Raw genomic sequence first — 11,529 nt, 5'->3', positions numbered from 1 at the left:
TAGTCAGAAAAAGTTCAATTCAGATTGTATTAACGATAAAATCACAAGGAAATTCAGTATAGGTATAACTATGAAAGTGATTTCAAACATTTAACCAGTAGATTTATTTATTGTAATATTTTTTATTCAAATTAAACACATATGATTGTCTCGCTCTTGTAACAATCTACACACCCACATGTATATATGAGAAATAGTAATTTTAACAAATTTTCAAGGATCCATTACTAGCACATCTGTTAGCAAGATGCAAGAAAATCAAATTTAAAAGCAATGATGTTCGGAAATTGAAATTACTGTTTGAATCGTGAAGTAGACGGAAGAGAACAATGGGGGGAAAAAGAAACAAGGAAGGTTCTTAATAAGAAACGTCTCCAAACGACCATCTTGTACAAATCGGATTGGGCCCGAATGGTTAGAACGGATGACTAGTTGGTCAATTGTCCCTCGGAAGTGGAAGTGCTGATATCCAGTCTTCAGTTGGGACGAGTACAGGTCAGATGGTCATCCGGAAATGTTATATTTTCCTGTAAGCCTGCCTGACCCTGGCAATAAGAATTAATCGACAGCTCTTTTCTTCTATTCTCAAGGTTCATCGCCATTGTGCTTGGGAATCTAACAAATAATTTCCTCGTACGTTTCTTCCTCGTGACCATTCCTCGCGTCGTAAAATCTTTGATCGAACGAAATCGTAATACGTAGAACCGTCGTAACTCATTGAATTCGCGATAACTTTGATCGTCACTCGACGTACATTATTTATTTCCTCCCTGCGAAAATTTTACAATCTTCCACCGCTGGACTTTTATTACCTCGATAACAATTGCACCTTTCTCTCTATTTTATTTGAAAAGTGAGAGAGTGTCTTAACCACGGCAAGGGAGACGTAGCACAGTGTGAAAATTGATGTCTTTTAGTATAACGTCGTATAAAGTGTAATTCTTCGAACGAAAGAACGGACAGAGACGAATGGATGTAGGTCAGTGTCCTCGTTATTGTGACCGGTCTCGCCCCTCTATTTTTTCGATTCTCTTTTCTTGCTTTTGGCTTTTTTTAACCCCGACCCAAGTAGAACAATAACTATCACCGTCGAAAACGACAATCGTTATTTCGTTGGTTCTCGCTCCGTTTCCACTGGACAACCTTTTCCTCGTCGTCATGGTCCCATCATTCTGCAGTTGCACCTGCTGGCATCGCGTATTAACTAACTTTGTTTCACGGAATACGCTCGCAATACGCCGATATAACGGTGTATAATATTTAACGGTAGACGATAAAAAATCGTGTCTATCACTTCTGATCGGAGAAAAAAAAAACGAAAATGTGAAGAGAAAACACGAGAGGAGACGAATGTAAATGTTTTCACAAATTAATCGCAAATACGCGGTGTTGATTGTTTTTAAAGTACATTGTGTTTACAGAATACCGATTGTTTAACAAACAAATGCAGAAACATTCAATATTATTCGGGACTTATGGAGTCCAGAAAATTATTATTTGTACCGGTGTCGGTTGTTTATATCCGACCATTGTTCGATCCGTTAATTATTCAGAATATCGTGAATTTATTATGTACACGGTACACGATATTGTTATAACTTTATGACGGGAAAATAGGAGTAGAGAGAGTTCGGTGCTCTCATACGTTTTAGAGATAGTAAGCTATTGAGTTAACTATCCTCGCCCATGGGATCAAGCAGCGGCACGTTAGGGGAAGTTATAAGTCTTTAAACTTTAATTTTAAGTTGAACTCCCCGGCGGAAAGTTAGTTTAGTTCCAGCTTACTTATACTTTTGCGGCCGAGTTTTGAAACCTTAAGAACCTTCAAGATTTTACAATAAACTTCGAATGGTTTATACCCAGAGCACTGAGAACGCAAAGGTACAGTGAAACATATGTAGCGCACTTTACGTTTGCTTTTACAACGTTTACTTGTGTCGTGCTATGTTTCGTTTTGCCTTCGTTTTATAAACGAAAATTCGTTTTAAATACGAGTGGAGTTATTCTAAATGAAAATTCTATGGTGTACAATTAGTTAATTAATTGGGAATTATTAGGTAATTAATAAATTGATAAACGCACAGCTCCTAAAGAGTATTTAATACTTCTTCGTCAAATCGATCCTGATTAATTAAGCTAATCATTTATTCAAGCTGATTATCGTATTTATCACATCGATTGCTGATCGGCCATTGAAACTATTATTATATTAACTTTCGACGAAATCTGCTTGTAAAATGTTTGAATTCAGAGACTCGTTAATAGAGTGCGGACGTTCGTACAGGCTCGTATTTCTACGGAGTGAATAAATAAATTTATGAATACGACCAAGTATTGTAAATGGTAGCTGGTATTTAAATTTATACAAATCATACATATGCGAATCATTATATAGTATTTTTGCACAAATATCCTCAGTTAGTTCTATCGTTTGTCTCCTAAACGATACCATTCAATAATTCGTCGTCGATAAACTTTCGCAAAACCAACAAACAACAGCCTCGTTCGATATTTATTTCTTTTAATATTTTTTTACGACGCGTTTATAACCGAACTTTATCTCACATATTTGATTCTTTTAACTTGTAGATTATGCTCCTACGTTTCAGCCGGAATGGGGAAATGATACGTGCAATTGATAATTAATAATCGTCCATAATATTGGTTTCTTCAAATTGAGTTCTTCGAATTCAAAATTGACTACTTCTTTCGATATAAATAATATTAGGAAAAAAGATTAGTGTAGGGTGATGTATGTGGTATCTCCGCCACTGTTACCACCCCGTGGCCGATAAGGGAGGTGGACACGGCTTGGTGGGGCGCGGGGGTGACGATTCCGCTTTGGCCCGAGTCGCGGCGACGCTAGCGCCGCGCCGGAGGCTCCAGTCCGAGCCCAGCATCACTCGTGGTGGTTTCGCGCGCGCATCCCCCGCCAAGGTGCGACTACTTTTCGAGGAAAGGGAAAGAGATTCCGTCCTGGCGATTCCGCCACGCTTTCAACCCCTTTTTCACGCGACACCCCGAAACACGCCGCGAAACAATCTACCGACTGTGTCATTAAAAAGACGAGCAAAATACGAGAAGAAAAGAAAAGAAGAGAAAAAGAAATCGTAGCGCATCGTTTCCGACGTGCTATGATCACCAGACGAAAGAAGGATCCGGCGAACGTGAGCCGACACCGTGAAGCAGCTAGATCGTCGAACATGTGAAGAAGATGGAAAGATCAGCGGCAAAAGGATACGAATCCTCGACGAGGAATATAAAGTCAAAACTACGGGAGAAAATATTTGCGTTCTCGAGGGAATCAACGAAACGTGTTGAAGAAAAAACGCGAGTGATTGTTTTCGAGACTCGAATGCGGTCAATTGCCACGACTTTGTAAACACAAATATCAACGCGGGTTTTGTTTATCCCTCGTTCATCGGTGACTCTTTTAGCCATTCGTGTTCAGTGGCCTGAAATCGAGAAATCTCTGGAATCTTCGTGTTTATTCGCGCTCGCGTTCCATAAAGTAGCACCTAGTAAGTGGAAACAGTCGCTGAGATACAGACAAAGAGAGCCAGAGGACAAGGGACATTGGTGAGAATCGTTTCACAGGACGCACATCCTCGTGCGTGATTCTATTCGTCGTTTCTCCAAGTGTGTGCGCGTTTCTTATCGAACTGTTCGTCTGAATGGAAGCCAGTACGATCTTAGCCGCGTAGTTGGACGGACCGACGAATCGTTGGTCGTTGAATATTCACCGTGGACGAGGCTGGACGATCCACGAGCGGAAAGTTCTCGCCTCGCATCGCCGCTTATAATCACGTTATGAATGCACGACACGCCGTTCCGGCTTCGTAGCGGCGCATCATGCTCGGCTGCTTGAATGTGCCAGTGCAAGTGCGAGATCCGTGGTATCGATCCGTCGATCGCCGATAAATAAATCGGGCCCCGTGTTTCGTGTAACGTGTTCCGCGGAAGGTGATAAAGGGGAGAAACATATAGAGGAAGGAGAGAAATTTTGCGTCACAGTGAGAGAGCAAAAATATCGAGGGAAGAAAGGAGGAACGAAATTAAAGTGCGCGCGAGTTGGTTACTGGGGCGCGAATGATTTGTAGGTCGGATATTTCGAAAATTGCGATCGCCAGCTGTCGGAGGAAATGTTTCACCGAATGATGGCCAGATCGGTAGATCGATCGGCAATCGAAAGTTTTCGTTCCTTGTAAGCCCCTACCACCCTGTACTTTCTTCCCCTTTGTGTCTCCACCAGTTTCTACCTTAAGCTTTCTGCGAATTGCCAGCGTAATTACAAGTGCCGCGGCTGAGAAATATTACAGGTTTCGTCTTTCCATGGAATAAGAATAACAGTGTCGCTGCGAATCCCTTCGAGGTTTATCGAATATTCTTCGCGTAATCGTACGTCGTTATTCGTTCGGTCACGCGATAGGATGGCTAGTAGCTGGTGAAGCTCGAAAAATTTATCCTGAAAGCTTGTGAAAGTGCGTGCGTATTATTATTAGAACGGTTTTCTACCAAGTGACGAACGTACATAGAGAAAGGTGTTGGAGGGCCAACCGAGGATTTCGGAGTGTGTAACCACGGAGTTTCTGTCGTTCCACGAGCTCCATTCGCAATCGCAACGCTTGATTTCGTAGCATTGTCCGGTTCCCTGCACGCGGTCCAGTGCATCAAAGGCGAGGATCGCTTTCGTGTACACGGCAACGAAACAACAAAGGAAATACGATTTATTTAGAGGTGAGCTTTCAACTACAATGCGATCTTCTTTCTGTACTTCCTTTTTTAAATCACGTACACATCGACAGGAATTATCCTTTTTACAATTTTCATTGAAATTTGATAAAACACTATCCGATATTCTGCTAACTTTATACGCTGGATTTCGTGGCAGTGTCAACGGCTAGGTTTCGGGTCACGTGAAACGAACTTCCGACATTGTCTCGTAGCTGCGCACTTCGTTTCGGTGCGTCTGTTCGCGATGCAGCAAGTTTTGTTAGTCGAATCTTCCGAGAGCAAGTGTTCTAACTAGGTTGAATTAGGGTTTAATAACTTGCGAGCAAGAGCTTGGTGGCCGGGCGAGGATTTAACTGAAAGAGTAATTAAAACGCGTCCTCGAGTTTCATCTAGATTAACGCGTAAAAATATTATAGAACGATGAGGAGTAGTTTCAGCTGAAGTAGAATATTCGAGGGAGAAATATTGTTTCGAATGTAATAGATTTCGATGATCGGGGGAAGTGGAGTGGCAGGGAGAGGAACAAACTTCTCTGAGATCTTTATTAAAATTTCAGTCGGTCTTCTTTCCCGATAAAGTTTACCGATACTCTAACTGGCATTAGGTCCTCGAAGGTTGCTTTTCACGGGACGTTATTAGTTTTCTCAGACAATGCCCCGTTAAATTTATTCCCACCACGCCGCGGGTTCGGATACTTTGATACTTTAATCATCTTTCCTCGCATGCACCATCACGATTTATAAGTTCTAATCTCCGTAAGTGAGAATGAAACGAAAAGGACATTAAACTTTGCCCTTTTGCCTCGCCAGACTTTAATCTAGGTTTAACAAAGGCAAACGATATTTAAAAGAGGATAAAAGACACGAGGATAGGATATCGTTGTGTGATATATCCCATGTTAAACAAAAGTATAGAATGAACAGGGAAAGCTGTTGGTGAAACGTTTGACAAATATTTACGAACCGTTCGCATGAGGAAATCGCGTCGACATCATCTACAAAATTTATCGAAACAGTAACTCCGTGCTTGGCCAAGAATGCAGAGAACGTGCTACCGAGTGTCTCTGTCGTAAAATGTTTACGATATTTTACGAACGTGGACCGACGTTCGAATCGAACGACTAAACAGCGGATAATTTTGTTATCCAATCGATTCGAAAGATTTCTGTCGTGTTAAACGACAATAGAATATTTGAAACTTCGTTCGAACGCAATCATAGATAGTTTTAATGGGCAATTTGTCTTCTTTTTACTGCGTCGAGTAATTGCCTCGCAAGAATTTAATGGCATTTCCAGCTTACTTCTTCTATGAAATCGTAACGAATGGTCAAGAGAAAGGTTAATCCCTCGAATCGAAATCGTGGATTAATTTCTCACGAAAGAACGTTGACTTTGCGACTGGGAAGTAGTCCATGTAGCGTATTTAATCCGTCCTCGTTGCTCGCTTATTATCACTGTTACGCGAAAAATTCATGGAAATAAACGCGCGTGCTCGATTAAGCGAATCCAATCAAATTCAATACCGTCCTGTGAGAAATCTGATAATTTTTTAATATCATTCCATTTGCCGCATTTCGTCCGTTCCCCAATGGCAACAGCAGCAGGCGGTGCCGCTTACACGCACTGTCAAGCGATATTTTTCGAAAACAACTGCCGCTGCTACGGTAAACAGGATTTTAGTTTCAATTTATTTAATAATCCCTTCGAAAACACAATTACTCGTTCGCGTTTCCGCTATATTTCTCGGATAATTTTCGAAACAGTCGTTCGATCGCCACAGTGAAGTGGAAATAAATTTTCTAACTGATAATGAATACCGACAAATAATCCCTTTTACATGGAATTATTCTTGTTACGCGGACTATTCGACTGGAATTCGGTACTCGTTTGAAGGAATACTCAATGCCCTATTAAAACTACTAAGCCACACGTTCCACCAGCTTTTCGTCCATTACGCGTTTATTGCTTTTCTAACGCTATACACCGACTTATACTATTCTCACGTTACACACACACTACCATCCGTAAGTATTCGTATACTCCCATGTTATCGCAATTACTTGAAATAAAACTATTTGATCTGATTTTGACATCTAATCTTATTTAATATAATTGCTAGATATAGAACAGAGTAATTAATATTAATTAGTAGAAATAAAAAGAACAATGACCGAACAATGAAAGAAAGTTTATCCTGCAGCAGATATCTCAGTTCACTGATTTGAAGTATCTCCAAATTACATTTATTCAGATTGAAATATATATTTGTACAAATTTGTATAGATTTTGCAAAGTGTTAATTCGTTCATTATAAATGTAGAGCTAGATGCACTCATATTAAATTAAAATATAATACGTTTGATCGCAGTAGGAAGTAAAAACTTGATAGTAGGGAGAATTTGTGAATAAGACAAATATATACATTTTTTTGATCAAATTCCACCAAGTGACCACATCCTTATGGACAGTCGGTAGTGTATGTATAGTCGGGAGATTTCTCAAAAAGATGGGAAAACAAAAATGTTATCGAAATTTTGACAGTCGATGTAAAACGAAATTGCTCGCTTTTCGAAAATCGAAGCTTCGAAACGAGCAGAATTGACGCGTGTGGGTGGATGGGGGACGGAGAATCGAGTATAATGGGTGAATCTAACGCGAAACTCAAATGATTGATGGAAGAACGAAGGGGCGTGCAACGTGAACAGGGCGCGAGGAAACAGTTCGACGAACAAAAGGGTTGAGAGGAAGTAGTTATGCTTGTGTACCGAGCATGGTCGACACCTGGGATGCTCGAACGCAGTTAACTCGAATGCTTCTCGTAATAGCGATAGTACTGGAAGTCATCAATCGAATATTCCCGTTTAGTGACTTCTCCTGTCTTTCCTGCTGACAGGTATTTGTCATACGTTCGACTTGACTCGAGAAATTTCTAGCTTATTCCATCGCTGTCAACGTCGAGTTTCTTTATCAGTATTTTTCATGAAATTCGGAATTAAAGCTGCTATTTAGTACTAATGCAACGGAAAATGTAATTAGAATCTCTAAAAGATGAATATATCTCTCTGCAAAAGCATAATGTCAGTCTAATTTAGAAAGCTTTTACCACTTGAACTATCAAAGGAGACAAGGCTACTAATTTGTAGCTTTTCACAGGAATTTTATAGATTTGCAACAGAGTATTTTTGAGGGCTTGTGAAATGTAAATTCGTTTTGGTAAAATATGAATATGAATACAAACTTGTTCTCATCAGTTTATACATCGTGTACTGGAGCAATTAGAGGAACATTTTCTGTCATTTTCACTTTTATGCCAATTGCTTATGTTTCTGTCTTTTTTCCCTTTTTCTTGATGATTTCTTTCAAGTCAATTTTTATTATATCGTCATATGGACGAATCTATGAAGTTTTCCGTAATGGTCTTCAGCATTGTATAATATAAAAAGGTAAACAAGCTTTTATTTATATACTTTATGATAAAGACTTCATAAATACTCAAGTAACTTAATCTTTACAAATCACCAGAAATCTATTGTTATATTTTTTCATATATCCTACCATTTTCATTTGTCCGATACAAGCTTCATACTTCTATTGTTCAGTGGTTCGAATGTTAATCCAAATTTACAGGTTTTATATCGCTGCCATTTGCGTGATAGAGACACATATCAGAGGGAATGCTGGAAAATCCAAATCATGGTCGTGTTCCATAAAAGTTTGTCGCATTCTCACGAATTTATTTTTCTTCCCAATTCCCGAGAAACGTTCTTAAAAGTTTTCACTCGTGATCTTGATATATTCCCGCGTTAAATTCGAATCGTACCGCGTTTTCAGCGCGCGTCTGACTTGGCAATTATTCTATTTCGAGATCCAGTCGCAGTCGCATCAGATAAAACGTATCTTCGCTAGTGATCTAGAAACGAACCAACGATATCAACGTGGAATAATTTTCCCACGTAATAAATTCATGATATCGCGGCTATTTGTATCAATAACGATGCGTCATAATATATCACCGATCGCGATTCTCCGTTAGGACATCGCTGATAAGGCATCTTACGCTACATTCCAATAGTGTGCACCTTTGCACCCAGTTTCAATTAACTTTACATACCGATTGAATTATTGCCTATAATATCTAGAATTCGAATGTTTATGCAAATTCAAGCTTGTCCGGATATAAAATATAAAAAGATAGAACCTAGAGAGAAATTTATTTTATTTTTCATGTATTGTAACAGATGCTTTGGATATTTTGTATATCTTGTGTATTGTGTGAATTTTAGGCACTTTAGTATGTTAACAAATTAAAGTATATTTCTAATTTTTTGTTTTGTAATCGATATTATAAAACATGATCTATATATTGATTTATTGTCAAGCGAAAATTAACTGATTTTATAAGAAGCTTCGTAATGAAGCATGTAACACAAAGATTCTTAACGTTTTAAGAGAATGTTGGTGCGTACGATTGAAACAATGAATCATATATATCTTTTATGTTTTTCTGTAATTTGAAAAATTGTCTATCTATAGAAAAATATAATTATATCAACAATGGACAAAAGAATGTGATATTAAAAATACCAGAGTATTATTTTATTTTCTCGGAGGAAGATAAAAATATGGACAAAGATTTTTTTATCATGAATTTTCAGTCAACCGTAAAATATTGAAATTCTCTACATATTCCAACTCTCTTTTACGCTCTGCGTAAAATAATATTACTCATTCTTTTATTAGTATTAATTTGTACATATATTTTTTTTAAATATATTCAGAGACATTATATATACAATATTTATTAACATCTTTCATTTGTATTCTTCGTATTATGAATACTTTTTCATATTCATAATATCAAATATTTGTAATCATACACTACAATACTAATAAATGATACAAAATTTAATGTACTTCAATTTAATTAATTGAAAGATAAATGGTGCAAATAAACACAATAGTATGCAAAAGCTTTTTCCATCTACCGTGTATGATGAATTATCGATGTTGAAGTAAAAAGTACAGAATAATCGTATGAGAATACTATTAAACGCTACGAAATTTATTCACACCCAATAGTATGCAAATCATTTTTTCACCCACTGAATATAACAAATTCTCGTTGAAATAGAAAAGACAATCTTCCGATTCAAACGTGATTGGTATTTAACACGTGTAAAAAAGCAGTGGATATCGAGGATACAAAAGCCATGGAATCGTCGTCGGAATATGTAATCCCGTTTCCGTTCAATATTCAAGAAGCCGGCTGCGCCACAAACGGGTCAAACTAATCACTCATGGGCTCACGCGGCCATAACGATTCTATACGTTTCAGAGCGAAGGCCGATTAGCAGATTTGTCATGCGACCAGGATATTCGGGGCCTCACGAATACCCCATTAGTGATCTCGGCCAGACAATAGCCCTTATGCAAAGACGGAGGCAGACTCTGCTAAGTGAACGCCGGCCTCTGATCAATGGGAATCCTATATTTCGCGGGGGGGAAACAGTACGTCATCCTGTGCAACTCTGTCCGTGACATCGTCCTTTTCACTGTGAAATGGATTAATGCACGACACGCGGGACTGATGTTACCGCGCTTGCAACAAGGGCCACGTTACAACGTGTACTATTAACGGAGCGGCACTAGACGCCACGAATTTATGGCTGTCTCGAAAAATGTTGTCGAGAGTCGTTGGTTAATTGTTCAAGGCTGGCGCGAGTGCACCTGGAATTATTTAAAACGGCCTGTTACACCCTTGTTAACGAGATTCAAGTGACACCGTTGTCGTTTTACCGGTTTACATTTTATTATTGCGAAACTATGAGCTTGTAAACAGTCGTAGGACGATGTTTTATGGGACTGGTTAGAAGCGTGGTATGGTTACAGTGGCTACAGAAAGTATTTACGATCGCTATTGTATTTATTATTACGCTTACACGCTGATTAGTTAGGCCCAGTCAGTGGGTAATACTTTTATACGACTAGAAAGATTTGATACTATAAAAACGCCCTGTTACACCTTTGTTAACGAGATTCATGCGTGATGATAGCCATCGTCGTTTCAGCGGTTTGTATTTTATTATCGCGCAGCTATGAATTTGTAAACGGTCGTAGGACGATGTTTTATGAGACTGGTTAAGAGTGTGGTGTAGTTACTGTATCTACAAAAAGTATTTACATGGCGTTGTATTTATTATTGCATTTACAGTCACGAACAAAAGTATCGGCACAGCTTGGTTTGAATCATGTAGCTACAAATAAATCAAATAAAAAACATGAGATATATTTGGTTAATTTTTATATGAATATTAGTTGTGGGGTTCATATTTTTACAAGACTATACATATTGCATTTTAATTGTTTACGTAACAAGGAATAATGATAAAATGTAGAGTAACAGGTATTTTTGTTGAAACAGAATATTGCCCATTTGTAATTCTGTAGTACAACATGTAGTGAAATATTTTTCATATCGTCCTTTACTTTTTATTATTGCTTTTAAAAAGTGTCCCAAAAAAAGTTATTTCTTTTGCAACATAATCTACAGCAAACTTTATCTTTTCCTTCTGATTAATTTTACTTATTGTTGCCTTTCCCCTTGCAACTTGGGATTGGTATTATCTGGTATCTTTCAATACTTGGCGAATAATTATAGGATGAACATCTTTATTAAGATCTTCGTTAATTGTTTGCTGAGATCTCTGAGGAAGAGGTAATGGGATCATTTTCCACGATATTAATAATATTCCTTTTTTTTTTTTTGCTTGGTTAACTTCTCTGAACAATCAGATTA

The 11,529-nt window shown here is 38.2% G+C and overlaps 1 protein-coding gene across 11 annotated transcripts in view; it reads left to right on the top strand.

The window, feature by feature from the left end:
- Positions 1–2,873: 2,873 nt before the first annotated feature.
- Positions 2,874–11,529, top strand: part of LOC126922588 (basement membrane-specific heparan sulfate proteoglycan core protein-like) — a 249,332-nt gene continuing 240,676 nt past the window's right edge. For 8 of the 11 annotated variants that reach the window (XR_007712846.1, XR_007712847.1, XR_007712845.1 and 5 more), the window contains exon 1: positions 2,874–4,737. The gene's annotated coding sequence lies outside the window, so the exon portion shown is untranslated. The remainder of the gene's footprint in view (positions 4,738–11,529) is intronic. The other 3 variants (XM_050735363.1, XM_050735362.1, XM_050735360.1) reach the window with 1 other exon arrangement.

The sequence above is a fragment of the Bombus affinis genome, chromosome 12, assembly GCF_024516045.1.
Source record: "Bombus affinis isolate iyBomAffi1 chromosome 12, iyBomAffi1.2, whole genome shotgun sequence".
In the NCBI taxonomy this organism is placed as follows: Eukaryota; Metazoa; Arthropoda; class Insecta; order Hymenoptera; family Apidae; genus Bombus; species Bombus affinis.
The sequence above is the reverse complement of the archived record's forward strand: the minus strand, read 5'-3'. Positions and strand labels throughout refer to the sequence as shown.